At 37.2% G+C, this 18,197-nt stretch overlaps 1 protein-coding gene across 2 annotated transcripts in view; it reads right to left on the minus strand.

Annotated features, from left to right (window-relative positions):
• The window catches only part of Prr16 (proline rich 16), a 284,272-nt gene that overhangs the window by 248,634 nt on the left and 17,441 nt on the right, over nt 1–18,197 (minus strand). The window lies entirely within an intron of this gene.

Below are 18,197 nucleotides of genomic sequence, written 5' to 3' on the forward strand. Positions count from 1 at the left end.
CTTGAAGACATACAAGGCAAAGACTTCAGTGACCCACCTTTGAAAGGGGCATTTGTAGACAACATTTGGAGCAAACCCAAGAGGTACACATTTTAATGGCAGGTGGCACTTCTGACTAAAACAGACATTCCAAGTGCCGTGTCCCTGCCATAAGAAAAGAATTTGATTCTGGATCCAGATTAAATTGGGTTTTTATGCCTTGGTTTGTTCATTTGTTTGTCTATCTCTGCAGACAGAAAACAACCCCAAGGGACAGTCACATCTTGTTTCTCTTATGAATGTCCCAGAGGGCATCTCCAAAGCCAAGAGACTCCCACCTAGAGGTTCTGTCTGAGCTACCTTGGCTTCACTTGTAATTCCTTGCTCTCTTTGCTTAAGTTGCTGGCATTTTTCAGCTAGGAGTAGAACCACAGCCAGACCACTATGATCCTTTATGTATTTAATCAGCAGGAGCCAGCCCTCAAAACCTTATGCTTAAAACTACAGGAAAATGGAAAGTTAAGCCTCATAAGCAAGTTAAGGGCTGTAGATGGAAGATGGATGCTATCCATGTAGCTAGAGGGAAATGTGGTAAAAAGAAACAGGCTTCCATGAACCACAGGGAAGCCAGCAAATCTGGTCAGCAGATGCCTAAACGTCAGGTAGTGCTCAGTCAGCATAGCGGCGTGAGAATTGATCGTGAAATGTCATTAACTGCTTTCCAAAGCCTTCTTGTTTCCAACTACTCAAAAAAAGCATTACCTAATGGGGTGATATTTTGTTTGTGCTGTAACGAATAAAGCTTGCCTGAAGATCAGAGTGTGGGGCTAGCCACAGGAGTTAACTATAGAGGCCTGGCAGTGGTGGCACACACCTTTAATCCCAGCACTCAAGAAGGAGACAGAGGCAGACAGACCTCAGTTCAAGGCCACCCTGGGCTACAGGAAATTTATCCAGTCTAAAAGAGAAACAGAGCTGGGCAGTGGAGGCTCACACCTCTAATCCCAGTACTCAGGAGTCACATGTCTTTAATCCAGCACTAGGGAGGTAGAGACAGGAAGAAATAAAGCTGGGCAGAGGGAGAAATATAAGGTAGGAGAAGACATTCAGTCTGAAGATTCAAAGAGATAGGATCATGCTCATTCAGTCTGAGGACTTGTAGAGACAGGATGCCCCCTTCAGTCTGAGGACTCAGTAGAGGTAGAAAGTCTCTCTAGTGGCTGGCTCCTTTACTTGCGTGATCTTTCAGCATTTACCCCGATATCTGACTCCAAGATTTTATTATTAAGACCCATTAGAGTTTGTGTTACACCTAACTGCTGCACTAAGTCATAAGCCTGAGCATAGGCACAGTGACGTTCGAAGACTTTAGACTTTAGGCTCTCACACCCTATAAACCATACCAATTTTTGGTTTCCTCAGTTTATAAGTTGTCAAGACCTTTAGGTTTCAAGCAGTGTATATATATCTTAGCCCTTCGCTATATGAGAAAGATGCTGTGTCTGGGAAGTGGCAAGCCAGTAAATGTGATTGTGGCAAAGTCCAGCATCCAGGATCCACTTCTAAAATTTGTCCTCTGGTGTGCACACAATACCAATTGCACGTGCACACACACTCACAGCACACACAGCCCCATCCACACACAGATGGGGTAAGAGTAAATAAATAAATGCAAACACACATTTTCTTAAAAAATGGTATTTCATCTCTGTGACTTACAAAAGAATTAAGCACTTTCCAACATTAGATGAGACTGAAACTTAAGAAGACTAATTGCCTCTAAAATATCAAGTCCTGATATAAAGAGATTGAGTAGAAATTGCCCTGCATGTAAGCTCTGTAAATATTGAAATTAACCTATTACATGCAGTGACAGAAGAGAAGGGCATATTAACTTTTTCCAGTGACTTAGAAACAAAAGAAATGAAAATTTCCTTTTGAAAATTAAATTAAATGTCACCGTATATAGGTCAGACAGAAAGATAAGGTAAGCCATTTCAGAACACTAAAAACGGCTTCTGGGCATGCAAAGTTGGTCATAAAACAATGACCATCAATAACAAAGAATCAGAAGAAGTATTAGGAATAGAAATATTCCTATTTGAAAATTGGCACTTCCAGAAACTTGAGTCAAAGCGAAGCTGTGGATGTCTTCTCTTTGTTTCTACTGACAAAAGAGACTTTTATTTGAACACATTCATGTCTATAAGTTTGGCATCATTTAACTTAAACAATCTATGCAATCTATAGAAGCTTATAATCATACTTGGGTTTCCCAAGTACTATGCCTTTAGGGAGAAAATCAGCTCGCCCCAAGCAGCTAGCCCTTAACCATTATCCTCGTATGCTACCGGTAGCTTGTGTGTGGGATGTTTCAAGACAGGTCTGCATTCAATAAGCAATAAGACAAGCTTTAAGATAGCAAAACTGAAAACCAGACCCTAAAATGCAACACTGACCTGAGTTCTTAACCACATGATATCTATTTTATAAGACAACTAAAAAGAGATAACCCACAGGGTTCATATATGAAATTGTCAAAGTCTCATGGTCATTATGTGGCAGGCCTGGGCCAAAATCTGAACCTCCTCTTTCTTTGTTCACCGTTCCTTCTACAACAAGCTTACCACATCATTGAAACATGTAACATACTGTTACAAACTGACTGTTTCAATTCTGAGATCTGCAGTAGGCAGGGATTCCTTGGGTAGTTCAATCTGCAAACCATGCTAAGTAGAATTCATTCATCTGAGTCCATTATTTTCATACTTCTCCATGCTATCATCACCTACTGCATTCCATCTCTTTCATCTGGCATGTGCAAAACTGCTTCTTAAAAGATGGTAGCATCACATCACGTCTCACATCCAATACAGATGGCATTGCATGGGACCTCGTCATCCTTTTCTACAAGTGATAGGATGTGCAAAATAAACCTCCACAGATAGCAGACTCTGTTGCACAATGATAAACGTGCCAGACAGTAATTTTTCATTTTAGCAATTTCCACTCGGAGCAGTTTCAACTGTTGAGACCTATCTATTTATCAGATTTCTATTATGAACTGTATTCTAACACATATTAGCAAGCTCCTAATAACACACTGAATGACATTATTTATTATTTAAATGGCTTTCAAAGAACACAGTGCTCTGCCATTCACAAATACTTTGCTCATAAATACCATCTCTTTAGAGGCAAATCATTCTCTCATTTTTTTTTTTGCAGGTGAGAAACTAATACTAAGTCAGAGTAAGCTAATGACAAAAGTCAGATCAGTCTTTAGTAACAAGACCAATTACAATGCAATTGGTGTTTTCTCAGTTCTATCTGTGTGACCATAAGGGCTGGTTGACATTTACAGATTAGCTCCATTTGAAATGTCTTCGAGGCTCCTAGACCTACCTGCTGCTCTCCTCCAAACAGATGCGCAGAGAAAACAGTGTGATGGACAAGTAATAAATCAGCTGTCATGCTTGAAACTCAGCACCTCCACCTGAACGACTGTTCCTGAGAAACAACTTGAAAACCTGATAGGTCTCTAAAAGTTAAAACTTACTCAATACAATTTTATCAGCATCCAAAATTCGAATTCAAACTACATGCTCTCTCTCAAATATGGATTGTAGTTTGTGAAGCTTACAGGTGTACATAGAAATGTTAGAAACATGAGCAAAAGCTCAAGGAATTAGAAAAGAAGGGTAATAAGATGTGCAAAGAAGGAGGGATAAAAACGGACCCCAGGTAAACAAAAGCAGGAAAAAAATCAGGGGTGTCAGCTGGAGGTAAAGAGGTGGACAAAGGGAAGGGTTGTTATTTAAAAATTACTATTTGAAAATGTCAGGGTACCAAATAATTTGCAGGGAAATTTTAAAAATAAAGCAAAAATTACTAGCTCTCTATTTGTGAAATTTTTTGATTAAATTTATACAATAAAAAAACTGAGCAGCTTGGTATTCACCTGGCATAGTGCAGCCCACATTAATCTCCTGTTGCTATTCCTGGAGCTCCCTAGCATAAAGCCTCTAGCACCAAAAGACACTGAAAATGCAATATCCATCAGTAGCCTAAAATGGATAATTCTCTCTTCCAAATGGAAACCTTTTGGCTAAGTAATGTTAATTGCCACTGTGCTTAACACCGAGGAATGGAAGGAATTATCAATAGAGGAATCTTCAACGAGGAAGCACTTGTTACACACTCTTGTCTCACTTGGGAAGTAACAAAACAGCCTCCCCAACATCACAGCTCTCCTCCTTAGCAGCTGCATACAAGTGGGATGTTAGCAGGCCAAGAAAACTCACCCTCTTTCTTCTGGTGGTCTCAGTCTGTCATTTGATCCTTACACGTCACCAAAAGACGGTTGTAACCCTGCTATACATGGATGAAAATAACTCAACAGAAACCAGCAGGGAAACCTGGTGCCCAGATGTAAGGTTACAGCGCTGTAGGCCTGTGGTCACTTACGAACTGTGTGAGTAAAAGCATTTACAAGATGAATGTGAGAAATACAAAACATGTGTGAATGTGCTGCACAAAGATTTGTTGTGCTACTGCACTTTCCCAGCTAATCACAAGCCCACCATTTAGTATCCCAAGGACGCACATTAGGCAGGAATATAATGCAAATCAGTCTGTTTCAAAGAAAGCTAGTCCCATCTCTACATAACCTCAATTTAGCAAATTTTGATTACCTAACTATAATTATTCACCAAGCCCAACCAGAAAACACATCTGGTAATGTGCAGTTATATTCAGACACCAATAACCTTAGAACTTCTACCATCTATGGCAATGTATTTTAACATATTGAATGGTTGACGAAACAGATTATAGTATAATAAGTTTGCCCTTAAATGAAACTTTAAAAATGTGTAATGATCCCTATACAGGGGAAAGATACACCTAAGTGGCCAGCATAAAACTCTTGCTAGGAGATACAATCCAAATGAGACTCTATTAGACAAACACAGATTTGTGAATTTCACCCCAAGTATATTAAAGATGCATACCTCCTCTCTATAAATGATGGAGCCTAATTGCAGAGAGGCTTCACACTAGTCCAAAGCCATTCCTCTCTGCTCTAAGTTCAAAAGTGACTGAGCCTGTCTAGATTGTTACATATCAAAGGATATGTAACATAGGATATATTTGTTACATATCAAAGAATAGTAGGCTCTTCTCGTTCTCCTTTACCCCAGTTGAAAATGTGTTCAATTGCACACACACACACACACACACACACACACACACACACACACACACACACAGGAAAACCAAATAGCACTGCTGTTAGCACAAAGGGTTTTATATAACAGGAAGCCAAATTTAAGTCATCCAGGGATGATGTAATAACTCTAAGAAATCTGGAATGAATGCCTATTCCAGATGCCACCCGATTCCACACTCGACCTTCATCATCCCAGTCTGAATATGCATACACCGCTGGGCATAGTATCCCCCTGCTGGGCAGGGGGAAATGAATAAAGGAAGGTCAGACAGAAAAAGCATGTGTAGCCCCATCATCGACTCCCTTTAAGCCCTTCCCAGAAACTTCACCAACGACTCCTACAGAGACAGGACTGCTCTTATTATGCCATATTTTAGGAAAAGAAACTGAGAAATATAGCTATTTTACAAGCACATTAGCATCTCAAAAATGAGAGAAATAAGCACTAAAAACAATGACTAGCTAGGAGTGTCTGCTACTGTCTTCCCTAAACCCCAGTTGTTTCTGTGTACAAACCGAATGAATCACAGTAGGCAAAGTTTCTGATAAAATTTACATGGATTCATTCATCAAATAGTAATTAATTCCCCAATGATATCTAAAGCACTTCAGATTGACCTTATAAAGTAATTAACTGGGGCTAGGGAGTAGAGTGCTGACAGAGACAAGAGGAGTTTGGATGCAAAAACCTATGAAAATAAGGAACATGGTGGGTCTCCCTAATTACAGCCTCAAAAAGAGAAAACAGACAGTACATTGCACAGTCTGAAACTAGCCATATCCCTGAGATCTAGGTTTTATTGTGAAACTCCGCTTTCAAAAAATAAGATGAAAGAGCAATTGAGAAAGTTCCCAACATCGATCTCAGGCTCCTGCCATCATATAAACATATCTGGAGGTTGACTCTTGAAATTTAAATACGAGAGGGTACTAATTGTGGGGTACTAATGCCTATAAAAAGTTATTACAAAATTCTATGGTTTGAGATGTACTGGAGGCTCTCTCGTCTCTGAAACCTTAGGCCAAATAAGAAGAACTTAAGAGGTATTGTTTATTTTGGCTTATTTTTTAACATAGCCCCACCATGGTAGGGAACACAGAGCAACAGAAGTGTCTCATGGCTCTGACAAGGGGAATGTGAAAGTGCTTATTCATATCAAATGAACCTGGAAATGGAAGATGAGAATTTAGGAACTCATCAGAGTTTCTCCTTTCTCCTTTCTATTCAGTATGGCCCCTCATCACACAGAATGGTAACACCACATTTAGGATGGCCCTTCCCTCCTCTCCTTAACTTTCCTGGAAATGCCTTCACTACATTCTGCCAAGTTGGCAATAAAAATTAACTACCTCAGGTACAACACTCTGGAGCCCAAATAGTTACTGGTGGAACACAAAGGCTTATGGTGATCTCATGGTACATGACCCATTTAGCATAATATCTGGAAAACCAATACTTTCAAATTTTCAAGTCATGAAACATTGAAGACTTTGTGATGTGATGTGGATAGACAAGAAACATTAGAAAGCTAGATATATTTTGCATACAAAGGTATACATATGTATATATATATACATAAATCTTCTCTTTGTACATATGTATATATATATATATATACATTGTGTATATATGTAAATATATAAATATAAATAAGTCTCTTCACATACTTTCTTTTTCTTTTGAAGACCCCACACTACTTCCAATTTTCTTTCTCTACTTCATGTTTAAAGCTTAAGGTGTGAACTTCCTGTTCAAGCTTTCTGTTCCTGCCACCCTGCCTGGTGTTTGTTATCACGCTGCTCCCATCATTATAGACTCATTAACCCTCTAGATTTGTAAGCCCCAATAAACCCTACCATCTCCTCTGTAAGTTGTATTGATCATGACATTTTATCAAAGCAATAGGGAAGTAACTAAGGTAATAGTGCACGAGGAAGAGTTATTTTATTGTTTGTATTGAACTATACAGTTTTCTCCACCTCCCTTTTCCACCCCCTCCCCTTCTATCCTCTCCTCTGACCCCCACATTCCCAATTTACTAAGGAGATCTTGTCTTTTTCGCCTTCCTACATAAATCCCTATATGTCACTCTTAGGGTCCTCTTTGTTATCTAGGTTCCCTGGGATTGTGAATTGTAGGATGGTTTTCTTTTGCTTTATATCTAAAAGCCACTTATGAGTGAGTACATATGATATTTGTCTTTCTGAGTCTGGGTTATCACATTCTATGTATTCTTTTCTAGATCCCTCCATTTGCATGCAAATTTCAAGATGTCATTACTTTTTAACCACTGTGTAGTACTCCATTGTATAAATGTACCATATTTTCCTTATTCATTCTTCAGTTGAGGGGCACCTAAGTTGTTTTCAGGTCTGGCTACTACAAGTAATGCTGATATGAAAATGTTGAGTATATGTCCTTGTGGTATGGTTGAGGATCCATTGGGGTTTTACCCAAAAGTGATATTGCTGGGTCTTGATGTTCATTGTTTCCTAACTTTCTGAGAAAATGCCATACTGATTTCCAAAGCATCTCCCCCTCACATACTTTCAATAAAGAAAAAGTACATTTTAAAATAGATAGTTTTATAAATTTAAGGTATATATATCAAATAATTCATAAAGATTCAGTGTAGTTTTGGTTTTTGAGAAATTACTAAAATAGAAATACAGCAGAAAGTTTGACCTGCTTCAAACTCTACTTTTAGCAATTTCTTTTAAAAGAACAGTAAAAATTACCACAGCGCTTTTCCACTAAAATAATTGGCACACGTACATGTATGGAGGCTTTGTGAATCAGTGATATAAAGTATGGAATTAAGACTAGCAATTCCAAAATTGCATTTTGAGATTCTAGTTTTAGAGTTTCAACTTCAGCTACCCAAATTATATACCTTTTCTATGGAGCACAGGAGTACAATTTAGGAAGTCTATTTATTCCTGGATGCCTGCATACATCAGAGAAAAAAATCATATTCACCATAGTCAATATATTTGCTTGAGTACTTCAATGACCAACTCGATGAGAGAATGATTCTCCATTAAGACCCCTATCAGGAGTGCCTCAAGATGACTCAGCCTGTAAGTCCTTGCCTTACAAGAATGGAGACCTGAGTTAGACCCCTGGAACCTACAAAAAGTAGAAGGGAGGATCAAATTCATAACGTTGTTTTTTAACCATTATATGCATACATTATGCAGTACATATACCATACACATATATTCACTCACACCCACATACATATGCACACACGTGCATGCACACACACACGAGAGAGAGAGAGACAGAGACAGAGACAGAGAGAGAAGAGGGGTAGTTTTTCTTTCTTTTTCTTTTTAAAATAATCATTTATTTTACATTCTGACCACAATTTCCCCTCCCTCCTCTCCTCTCAGTCCCTCTCCCACCTCCACTCTGCCTCTCTATCCACTCCTCCACTTCCATTATTTCTATTCAGAAAATGGCAGGTCTTCCATGGATGCGAACAAAACATGTCATATTAAGTTGTAGTAAGACTAACTTCCTGGCCTTGTATTAAGGCTAGGCGAAGCAATCCAGTATGAGTAATAGGGTCCAAAAGTCAGTAAAAGAGTCAGAGACAGGCCCTAATTTCTCTGTTTGGCGTCTCACCAGAAGACCGAGCTACACAACTGTTGCATATAAGCAAAGGGCCTAGGAAGTCTCTTGCAGGCTCCCTGGTTGTTGGTTAAATGTGAGTTCCTAAGAACCCAGGTTAGATGATTCTGTGGGTTTTCATGTGATATCCTTGATTACTCTGGCTTTACAATCCTTTCTCCCTCTTTTTAGCATTATTAGCTGAGCTCAGCCTAATATTTGAATGGGGGTCTCTGTATCTGTTCCCAAGAGTTGCTGGACGGAGTCTGATGACAATTGGGCTAGGCACCAATCTATAAGTATAGCAGAATATCATTAGGCGTTATTACATTGACATTTTTTCCCTCCAGTCATGTTTGGTTCTCTCCTATGCCTCTGGGCCATACAGCCTCTGATTCCTGGTGCTCTTCAGGCAGCATCAGGGGTGGGCCTCCTGGTGTGGTCTCGGGTTGGAACGGTCATTGTTGGCCACTCCCACAATCTCTGTCCCACCCTTACCCCTACCAGCTTTTCCAGTTGTCTTTCCAGTAGTTATTCTTTAATGAAAAAAAAAAAAACCTCAGTCAATATCCTGTTAAATTTTAACATCTTCCATTCAAACACTGAGGAGAAGCCTCCTCATTAAATTAATATAATTTTGAATCTTTTAGAGTACTCAGAAAGGACAAAGGGGAAAGAAAACAAAGATAAAAGGCAGCTAATTAACCAGGTGCAAACACTGTTTTGCATTATTTTTTGAAATGATTGACATACAGGTTTATTTTCAGATTTTATTCTGAAACTGGGAAAATATTAGAAATTTCCTAATAACAAGGGATAGAGGGAAGAACAAACTTCCTGTCTTACAAATCCTCCACCTGTTTACAAGCTTACTGGAATTCTTCAAGACACACGTATTTCTTTGCCTATGTATTTGTGACTACAGTCTTGAAAATTTTGATTTGGATGATGCAGGTGATCTCAGAGTGTGTGTCTCTCCAGCACGCACACAAGTAACACAGGGTATGAAAGAGTTACGGTGCTGCCGGGTTCTTAAGGATCTTGGCTTCAAAGGAAATAGCTGTTGAAGAGAGCTGATCATCTGTGGAGTAAGCATTGGCTTGGTGGCCCCCTATGAATTCCCACTTGGCATCTTCTGTCAAAGTCACATCGTCATTTTATCCCAGAAGCTCTGCCTATCTTGGATTGAATGTTTGTTATCCATGTCAGACCAACGAAGGGTGATAGACTGATTTCTTTTAAGTTGGAAATACATCTAAAGATCAGAATAAATCATTCCCTTTAAATATATCATCAGAGCGCAAGACAGCCTTCTTCAAAGGCAGCCCCAATGTAAGTGAACAAATTAGATACACCTCCGTGATTATTAAGAAATTTATTAACACCATGCTTCAAGAGCACCTGGTGGAGATTCACAGTTCTTCTCAGGCCTTTAGCTTTATTTCTGCTACAGTTGAATGCAGAATAAGAGTTAAAAAAGTGCTCCCAGTGACAGATTATTAGAACTTGAGATGACATGGCACAGCACTGACCCATTTCCAGCAGCATCAATAGCAAGGGGAAGGAGGGAAAACAGAATCATGAGAAGCTCTGTCTTCTCTGCCAAAACCCCCATGTCTCCAGCAGCTGGATTATTTAACTGACAAGTTATTCCCAAAGAAGTGTGGCTTTTACTGGAGTGACAGAAAGCATTCTCCTCTAAGAAGGCTCTGGGAAGCTCGTTGCCTGCTCTTAAGATACTTTGGGATAGCCAGTGAGTTCCAGATATTCCCAAATGACTGCAACTATTGGTTTCAATGAGGCCACACACACTTCATAAGTGATATTTCAATTAGGCCATACACACATTCAAAGTGAAAACGTTTCCCTGCTCCTCTTTAAGTGAGAGCATGAGAAAGGACAGATTTCATGCAACTTAAAGATGGCTAAAACATGATTTTTAAAACAGGAAATTTTAAAATGGAATTTGCATTTTGTTTTCAGGGAATGTTTTCCTATATCTCCTGTATTTTCTTTTTCTTCCTTTTATCCAACATAAAGTGTAGGCACTCTTGTTTAAAAATCATACAACACTTTATTTTTAATGGGCTCATAAAACTCTTCAGTGATGAAATGTAGTGTCCTTTAATCAAGATTTAACTTGGATAACCATATTTTTCAACTCTCAGCCCCATTTAGTATGTCATATGCTTTAATATATAACATGAGATTCTCAGCTACCAAAACTATTCCTTAAATGAATGAACATATTCTCAGTTTTCTATGTATCGATCTCACTGATAAATATGAGGAAGTTTAAGTTGATCAGAGATATCCATTCCCTTCCTAAGACTGGCAAATATAGAAAAAGACAAGTTAGGTGTTCTTTTAAACACAGTTGTGTTAACTTCAAAGATATTAGGATGAACCTGAAATTGCTGGTGTGGAATTGTTTGACCTAAAATATAAAAGAATCCTCACCTCCTCCAAGTATTTAAAATGAAGTTGTTACCACAGGAATAAGACTCACTTATGATTAGTATCAGAACTGAATGTAAACCAAGGCTTCCAGATTCACACCCTGGCTGAATTTATGTTGTAAACACGTGCAGCCTCTTTTCTTGTTTGTCCTTGTATCACAATTTCTGTTTTATAGAGTTGAAAACTTTCCTGTCAAAGCAATAGAAAGAGTTAGCGTGATTTCCCACCTGAAGAGTTACAGAGAGACAACACAAATATTTATCCCTTGATTATTTATTATATATGGTTCAAGTGAACTAAAAATTCCATACTAACAATGCTTCTGTGGGGGCCACACCCAAGCGTCTGTGGGCAGTACAAACTGGATTTGATGGGTTGGAGAAAAAGAGAGAAGACAAAGTTGAGTGGGTGCAGAAAAGGGAATGGATCTGGGAGGAGTAGGAAAGGGGTAAATATGACCGAAACACAATGAAAAATTTCGGAATAAACTAATAAAAATGACAAAATAATTCCCTTTTAAATATATACTTTTGAAGATAATATGTGTTATAGCTACTAACCAATTAAGAATCAAGTCCTTTTTATAATATAAAGATAATATAATGAAATACTAAAATTAAATTATTTGGGGATTGTAATAGAATTATCAGATTACTATTGTTATTCTGTACTTTTCTAATATTTTAAGCTAATTCCTTGAAATAGAGCTACTAACACAAAGAGTAGAGAAGGCTCCTGATATATGCTGACAAATTCCCTCCAGAAGCATTGCCCCGTTTCCCAGTGAATCACTAAGACATTTCATCCTGAGAGTACAGGAGCCCCTCCTCTCCTCTCCAGTGATGTTTGGTACATAGATTAATCACTCCTTTCTCTCTGTGATGAGTCACTGGATCACACAAAATCCAATTCTTTAACTTGGATAGTTCAACTCATGTCTATGAATAGAGACATGTCAGTACATGGAAATAGAATTTTAATTTAACAGTTCTTTATATCATACAGAAAATGTGTTTTAATAATAAAAATTTCTTGGTGGGAAGAAGGTGAAGAAAATATAGAGAACAATGACTTCTTCATAACATTGTCATAAACTACACTTTTTCCAAAAATCTATTCTTATTTATACATCCAGTTTGAAGTAGGGGACCCTGTATTTTAACATTGTCTACTCAATTTGTCTCCCCAGGCAAAAAAAAAAAAAGCACCTAGTTAAACTTGTGAAAAGATACACGATTCCTTCATAATCTACTCTATGTGCATTTAGTATATCATTTTTAAATTAGTCCTTCCATGTATTTTGATATTATATCCACAACATGCCCCAACTCCCACACATACCCCTGCTTCCCTTTTACCCAAATTTGTATATATTTCACCCATCAAATCTAATTTTTCCTAGCTATATATTCTTAGAAATGTGTCTTTCCACTGGAGAATGTGTTACTTACCAAAACCAACATTTTTTTATTGATTTTATTGAGCTATACATCTTTTTCTGCTCCCTTTCCTGCCTCTCCCCTCCCCTTCAAACCTCCCCCATGGTCCCCATCCTCCCAGTTTACTAAGGAGATCTTGTCTTTTACTACTTCCCATGTAGATTAGATTCATGTATGTCTCTCTTAGGGACCTCGTAGTTATCTAGGTTCTCTGGGATTGTGATTTGTAGGATGGTTTTCTTTGCTTTATGTTTAAAAGTCACTTATGAGTGAATACATATGATAATTATCTTTCTGGGTCTGGGTTACCTCATTCAATATGATGTTTTCTAGTTTCATTAATTTGCCTGCAAATTTCGTGATGTCATTATTTATTTCTGCTGTGTAGTACTCCATTGTGTAAATGTACCACATTTTCCTTACCCATTCTTTGGTTGAGGGGCAGTTAGGTTGTTTCCAGGTTTTCACTATGACAAAACATGCTGCTATGAACATTGTTGAGCACATGTCCTATGGTATGATTGAGCATCCTTTAGATAAATACCCAAAAGTGGTATTGCTAGGTCTTGAGGAAGGTTGTTTTCTAATTTTCTGAGAAATCGCAACCCTGATATCCAAAGTAGCTGTACCAATTTGCACTCCAACCAGGAATGTAGGAGTGTTCCCTTTACCCCACAACCTCTCCAGCATAAGTTGTCATCAGTGTTTTTGATGTTGGCCATTCTTACAGGTGTAAGATGGAGTCTCAGAGTTGTTTTGATTTGCATTTCTCTGATGACTAAAGATGTTGAGCATTTTCTTAAGTGTCTTTCAGCCATTTTAGATTCCTCTGTTGAGAGTTCTCTGTTTAGATCTGTACTCCATTTTTTACTAGATTGTTTGTTCTTTTGATGATCAATTTCTTGAGTACTTTGTATATTTTGGAGATCAGACCTCTGTCTGATGTGGGGTTGGTGAAGATCTTTTCCCATTCTGTAGGCTGCCATTTTGTCTTGTTGACTGTGCCCTTTGCTTTATAGAAGCTTTGCAGTTTCAGAAGGTGCCATTTATTAATTGTTTCTCTCAGTGACTATGCTACTGGGGATATTTTTAAGAAGTGGTCTCCTGTGCCAATGCATTCAAGAAACACAACATTTTTAAAGAAAACTGACTCTCTTTCTCCCAACAGTTGTAAATTAAAAATAGCTCACTGTGATGGTACAAAGCCCAGACAAGACAAAATCGCAGCATGGAGAATGAAGGTAGGATGAAAGAATAGGGAGAAGGGCTGTGAAATTGTGCCTCTAATGGCACATCCAGCATAGTCACATACTCACAGCTGAGGCTACCTCGTGAGCCTACAGAAAACTTATTCTTTTCACCATCAAGCATGAAATGGGGAATATCTTGCAGAATCTTCCTGCTGTATGACTGCCTACAGATGGATTCTTGGGGAGGGGTAGTCACTATCTTTACCTACTAAGTACCTAATGAGTCACTGAGGAACCCACAAAGCTCCAGTGGATAGTTCAAAACCCATGGTCACCCTTGTAATTAAATTCAGAGGGTCTCAAAACAACAGCAACCACCAAAACAACAACAAAAATCATGTATTTAGAAAGGAGCCTTGAAAAGAAGAAAAGAAGTAATAGAATGTATGAGGGAAAATTAGAGGAGAGGTGATTATAATGATCAGGATGCACTATATATAGTATATATATATATATATATATATACATATATATGTGTATATATATTATTTCTACCCCTCTGCTGAATTGTACCCTGAGACTTCAATGAGGTAATAGCATTGCTCAGTTTAGGGCTGAACATTTCATCATAACATGTTCTTAGCATCTTAAACATTTATGTGTCAATGCATTCACTGCTATTCATTAAAAGAAGACATTCTCTGATTAAAGTTGGGAGTACCATTTTTCTGTAGGTATTGGTATAAGTATTCAGAAGGTAGATTGCCCTCACAGCAGTTTAGCTAAACCACAGCATTAACTTCTTCCTAGAGTCTAAGAACTCCTCATCTGTCTTTGACTGGTTTTGTACCAGATGCAAATTCCTTCTTATAAAGCAGACCTCAAACACAATTAAGGAGAATTATTCCCATAAGAGCAGTGCCACTATTGTACAAGTAGACTCATCTGTCCTGGAATGTGGTGTCAGAGATTATGGAGTTTACAGCTGAGTTAGATTATTACATACTTTTTTCTCCCTCTAGTACAGAACAATATTTTTTGTGTGTAAACAAGATGAACCTAGCATTGATGTGGAAATTATGACTTAGAATAGAAAATACATTTTAGAAAAAAGATATGTAGGAAAAGTTAGCCTATGCCAATTCAAGACTAATATAGCACACTAATTTATATCCTATGTAGTATCGCTGAAATTATAGACATATATACTTATAGGGTTCATAAATAGCAATTCATAAATTTACAATGAAACAGTGCTAAATGATTTTTCATAAAAGTTCAAAAACAAGTCATTGAAGAATGCTAAAGTGTTTACTCCATGGTACTAATTAGAGCACGTAGACATCTTATAGCAAAACAAACAACCCCAATTTGTCTGACACTTCATAAAATATACTCAAAGTGGACACAGACTGACATGCCAAGTGTAAAACAACAGATTTCTGAGTAAAATATAAGGAAACATTTATGGCAGAAGGTAGGTAGTTCTCTGTGGTAGAATGAGTTATTCTGCGTGTGTAAGGACCTACATTTGATCCCCAGTACTGTAAATGTAAGAGAAAATGTTCAGGATACAGAGCAAAGCAGAGAAATGTAGCAATACCTATAGTATTATGCATACAATAAATAATGATATGTTTAACTTCATGAAATTATACATTTGGATTCCCAAATATTCTGTGAATAAAAAAAATTTCTATAATTGGAAACTGCTCTTTCATTCCTGACCATCAGATCTGAACTATCACACAGAAACTATATTAATTATAATACTGTTTGGCCTATTAACCCATTTCTATTAATATATGTATCACCATGAGGCTGTGGCTTACCAAAAAGGTTCTGGGCATCTCTCTTCTTTGGCAGCTACATGGCATCTTGTCGACTCTGCCTACAGAGATTTATATATATATCTCTGTTTGAATTTTCCACCTGATTTATTCTGTCCTGCCACAGGCTGAAACAGCTTCTTTATTAACCAATGGCAATAAAGCATATTCATAGCATACAGAGGAGAATCCTACATCAAGCTTAAGACTGAGAGGATATAATTAGAAAATCCTATATTTGACAAGGAACTAATAATCATAATATGTTAAGAACTGTCTAAACTCAACAGTAAAAAACAAAAACCAAGTTTTCAAAACAGAAGAAAAAAACACAGCAGATAGCACACTGAAGAAGACATGTGCTCAACATTATAGCCACTACGCTTTCTATCCCTCCTCTCAAGAACATCCACAGCAAACATTGGCATTCAGTGCCGGTGATGATGGAGAACAACCCTGAAACTGCATCACAAACTCATCAAATTATTCTGGAAAATGATGCAACACTCTGGAAAACCGGTGACAGTTTTGGATGAATCTATGTATGGAACTAAAGCATGATCAAGAAATTGCATTTTCAGGCAGTATTTCCAACAACAACAAAGACATGCTCACCTCAAAACTTTTACATACATATTCACAGAAGCTTGGTTCATCATAGACCCAAAGTGCTGACAGCACACATGTCCTTCAATGTGTGAATGTTCAACAGTGAATGGTGCATCTATACCATGCCATACTAGACATCATCAAAATAGAATAAACTGCTGATGCATATAATAAGCTGGTGAATCCCCAGATAATTATGTAATAATAAAAATAATGTTCAAAATAGTATATAAAATGATTTCATAACTATAACTTTCTTACTAAGGGAAATTTACAGAAAAGGACCACTAGTGTTTAGGGCATGGATGGACAAGGGAAAGAAGTTGGGATAGTTGTAAAAAGCCCATGGTGAGAACTTTTGGTAGCCTGACTTCATCCAAGTTAATATCTTGATTATTCTATTTTACCACAGATTTGAGATGTATTTCCACAGAAGGACTAGAAAAGATGAAAGAAATTTTTATATATTCTTCTTTACATATATGTGGGAATCTATAATTATCTCAAACTAAAAGTCTAAATTTAAAAATCAGATAGCATCAACTTATTAATGCTGGTTAATTACAATGAAAATGCAAGTTTTCCCATAAGACAGCCTGCCAGAATGGATACTACATTTGATTATATTTTAACGGAAAGTCAACGCATAAGCAAGAAACATTAGTCATGAAAACTATAATTTCAAAAAGTACAATAAGTTTCCTTCATATGAATTCAAAGTAAAAGGAAACCCTTCAAAATCAAAGGAATCAATTCCAGTGACAATTTTGTAACACTCTTTGCACTTGTGATTATGTCATTCTAAATTAACTGATTCATCAAATATACATAATGAAGCTTGTTATCAAGGTTTGATGATCTAGAAAATCAGTCATTCTGCAAAGATGGTAGCTTTAAAACACGAAGAATACTAAGAGAGGATGTGCATACTTCCTGTCTATGCTCATGGAGAGTGAGAAGCCATGGTGTCTGAAGGGTAGCATGAGCAACACATTGTCAAGGCCATGTTAACAGATTGCCAAGAAAATTCACTGTTGGACCTAATCGTTCTCCATACTTTTGAAGTCACTTCAGGATACTCAGTGTGTTAGCAGGGAAACATGAGAAAGAAAATCCAGACATAATTTACACCAACATCTGGAAGTGTCATAGCAACTCATGATGAACTATTTGCGTGCTAAGTAACTGTTTCTACTTAGAAGAAGCCCAGCACATCCACAACAAGCACAAACAGATGCTATAAGCCTAGAGGTGACCATGGTGATTGCTATTTAATGTTGGCACCTTCTGGCATTTAAATGTTTAAATTAAATTTAAATATATAACACCAATCTATGAGCTAAAAGCTTATTATGGTCCTTTTACAAGTTTGTACTAATATTATTTCTAAATTAAAGATAGCCAATATTTAACTTATATATTTACTTTTTCCATAAAATTTGGAAAAAAATCTCCAAATATTTTTTCAAAATAGGAAAATATTTTAAAATCAACTCTAAAAATTAATAAAATATATAAATTTTTAGAGTTTTGTTTAAATTGAATACAAAATAAGTGAAATCACATAAAATGTATGTAGTGGATATAATTCAGAATTTGCTACAGGATCAAGTAACGCACTTCCTAATGACTGTTTCATCTTAGGAAGAAAATAAACTAAAATTGACACCATATATTTCATTCTGTAAATTTAAGACAGTATTCTCTAATTGTATCCTAAATTCTGGTAGAAAGAGGATATTTTCTGAAACCTCATGGTTTTGAAGTTTACAACTTTAGGAAATGAAAGTTTCTTTGGATTTTATGTTTTACCAGACAGTCACAGTACATTAGTCACACTCTCCT

Source organism: Myodes glareolus, chromosome 13 (genome assembly GCF_982192425.1).
Source record: "Myodes glareolus chromosome 13, mMyoGla1.1, whole genome shotgun sequence".
Lineage (NCBI taxonomy): Eukaryota > Metazoa > Chordata > Mammalia > Rodentia > Cricetidae > Myodes > Myodes glareolus.